Raw genomic sequence first — 3,570 nt, 5'->3', positions numbered from 1 at the left:
ACCTCACAGGCAGAGTTAATAATACACCTTGAGGTCACTAAAAACCAAAGACTGATATCCTATCATAGTGTATTCAGCCGGTTTGCTTAACCTGCCTTTAAAAGAAGTAATAAAACTACCAATCTTACTTACCTTGGATTTCCTGTGTAATCAGCTTTTACAATTTAAGCTAATGCATAACTGTAATCGTTTTTTTTTTTGTTTTTTTTTTTTTTTTTGCCAGTCACACAAACCACCAGCATTTATTTCCTGGGCCTAAGTATCAGTCTCTTGGTACAAAGGGTAAAGAATTGGTCAGTTAGTTTTGAGTCCAAATCCTTTCCCAAAACTGGATCTGCGTTGCTCCATGAGGGAACTTAGAGCTGCATAGATCATCAGAACTGAGCTTAAAACGGCTTTCAAATCAAAACCAAAACCCAAAACCAAAACAGAAGAAAAGTGACTGTCAGCTCCCCCCCCTCTCTCTCTTTCTGAAAACGTTATGTTTTTTAAAAATGTAAAAGAGGCTTTAAAAAGGGGCTAGGAAGATCTTCCCAACGGACGGATGGGTAGAGGGTGAGTGGTGACAGGAACAGTCCTTGTCCAGGTGGCGGCTGCTCACCTTGAAGCAGGGCCTGGCTCGATCCCCGCCTAGCTAAATAAATAACATCTCATCTCGTGGTGCTAGTGTCTTCAAAGTCTACCTGGGCACGGTGGGGAGGTGGGAAAGAGTGGAGCCTGTGGTGTGAGTAGAGGACTTTGCTGGAGTGGGGGCCACAGAGGACTCCATGAAGCTCTCAGTAGGCCTGGCTGGCCAGGGCTCCAGTCCAGGAGGTACAGCAGGTCTCTTCCAGCCTTAGAACCACAGGCAGACTCAGGACGAAGTGTGTTCGCATCACTGCTCTCAGGCTGGCCGCTGGCTTCCTTGCCTGGAATACTTCCCTCTGCCTGTCCTGCTCCCTCAAGTGCGAGCTCGCCCATGTCTCCAAGCAAGCTTCCGAATGCTCACAGCCTCCGAGTCACCCTGGATGTCAGGGACTGCATTCCGACGGCCTGTCCAGTCGCGGGAAATGAAGTCCGAGTAGGAGGACTCAACTTCCATCATGCATGCTTGTTACATCACTCCTGAGGCCTAGTTTAATTCCGATTTACTGCCTGCATCTCTTCAGGTTTTTCACTCTTGATTAGCCAGTGCAGAAAGTCTGCCACCTTGTCACCCATAGCTGTAATCTTGTTATGTAGTCTTCCAAGCCCCTGAACCAGACTGGCACAGGCATGAGCTAGTAATTATTTGCTGTAAACAGCAAAATTAGAAGTTGAAGTCAAACTTCTAAAATTAATATCCTCCATAAATATTGAACACAACACTTGGATATCACTTTATAAACAATAATATTTGTAGTAATAGTTGTTGTCTCAGTCATTTGGGGTCAGTTGGAGCTAATGGCTCAATTCCTTTTAAAACTCTATTAAAGGTTTCTGTAAATTATCCCATTTCCTCCTTGTGTGATGCTTTCTGTGATGTTGAATAAGGACAGAGCAAAGCCCTTTGTTTGGAACGGACACACATAGACATCCAGGAACAGACACAGATACAGTGCCAGACATTCAAGCCAGTCTTCAGGCAGGCACAGTTTCAGACTCATACAACAAACAATCAGATGGAAGATGCATGGATAGAAGACACGGGCATCATGAAGTAAAGAATTCAAATCTGAACTCACTCTTGGTTAAATGACATGAAGGGGGAAGTGCTTCCATTTTATTCCTTAATGTAATTTATGATTGGTGACTCGGGCTTAATCACTAATCCTCTTAATCCACACATTTTTTCAAATGATATTATTTCTTCAAAACTAAGCTCAATGTCTTAGAAGGAGATGAAAATTATACATGCCTAATATTTTTGTAATATAATTTAGATGACGTTACTATGAAGAACTAAGAAAAGTTATTAAAACGGGATTACCTTACAATAATCTTTAAGAAAAAATAATAATCTTTAATACCTTGTTGCAAATAAACTAAGGAACATCTTAATACACTATAATAGTAAATTTTGAAAAAAGGCAAGTGGGTTTCATTTCAGTGGGTCGAGGTGTCTCTGCAAACACCATGGTCACCAAAGTGTTAATCCAGGCAAGGGAAGAAGGAAGTCCATCTAGTTCCAGAGGACATAGCAGCCAGTGTTGATTCAAACTTCAGGAGTCTGACACTGGGTAGTTTATTTCAGTCATATTTAAGCATAGCACAATTGGACAAAAAGTTTCTTGGTCATAATCAATTCAATCCTGTGTGCACAAGTTTAAGGCACAGTGACATGGAAGCTCTTGTAAAGTACAAGTGACATCTGCCATCTCTGGGAAGATAGCATTATAGATTGAGTGGGGACATAAGAGTCTGGGGAGCTGGTGTGGCCTGGCTACACATATAGTGCTGAGGTCAACAAGCTATTCATCATATTAATTCCCACCCATCTGGGTAGAAAACAGGTTACACAGCTCTTTCTTTGAAGAGACAGCTCAAAGATTACCTAGGACTTAAATTAAGAGGCCTAGGGAACCTCTATCTGGCTCAGTGAGGAAACTACCTGCCATGTGAGCATGAGGACCAGTTTTGATCCCTATCGCCCACATCCAGGCATGGGAACTGGTAACTTGTAGATTCATTGAAGGGGAGGCTCACTGGCCAGTCAACCTAGGCAGATTGGTTAGAACTTTTAGATTCCTATCTCACTTGCAGTCACACAATGAGTTTGGATTTTTTTCATGTGCATTTGTTTATTTTAGGGGGGGGGGGGAGTTACACTTGCAATGGTACGCGTGTGAAGGTCCCAGGACATCTTGCGGGAGTCTAGGACAACCTTCATGGGTTGTTTTTCTCCTTTCACCACACAGGCTCCAGAGATGAAGCTTAGGCTTTCATGCTTGACTACAGGTACCTTTTCAAACTGAACCGTCTCTGTGGCACCAATGAGATTTGTTTAATAAAGTGTCAGTGGCTAGGGATATAGTTCAGTTAATAAAGTGTATGACTATCGTGCACACAAGTCCTGGGTGCAGTTCCCAGAACCTCAGAAAGCTGGGAGTTGTGACATATGCTTATAATTCTAATACTTGAGAGATGGGAGCAGGAAGATAAGAAACCATAGGTCATCCTCAGCTATATGAGTTTGAGACCAATCTGAACTCCATGAAATCCTGTCTCAAGAACAAAGCAAGGAGGAAGGACTGGAGAAACAGTTTAACTGTTAAGAGAGCTTTTCTTCTAGAGGACCTGGATTCAAGTCTCAACATCCACATGAGGTGACTTGCAGTCACCTATAATTCCAGATCCAGGGGAATATGACAGCTTCTTCCATCCATGGCCCCTGCACATATGTGGCATACATTTTTATACACATAAATAAAAACAGGGAATTTATTTTATATTTAAACATTATGTCAAATTTCTTACAATAATCCTTTGCCTGTTCATAGCATAGCTAGAAGATAAGTTGGACAGTTCTAACTATGATTCCATGCCAACAAAATGAGTAAAAAATAATTCTATAAGCTAACTCATTACATATGCTTGCAACATTTTTAAATA

General features: G+C 41.8%; 1 pseudogene; it reads right to left on the bottom strand.

Moving 5' to 3' along the window:
• Positions 1–672: 672 nt before the first annotated feature.
• Positions 673–1,188, bottom strand: LOC110286525 (cAMP-dependent protein kinase inhibitor gamma pseudogene; annotated as a pseudogene).
• Positions 1,189–3,570: the final 2,382 nt, after the last annotated feature.

The sequence above is a fragment of the Mus caroli genome, unplaced genomic scaffold, assembly GCF_978045245.1.
Source record: "Mus caroli unplaced genomic scaffold, Mus_caroli_1 scaffold_1, whole genome shotgun sequence".
NCBI lineage: Eukaryota > Metazoa > Chordata > Mammalia > Rodentia > Muridae > Mus > Mus caroli.
Note: the sequence above shows the minus strand (reverse complement) of the source record. Positions and strands in the feature narration are given on the sequence as shown.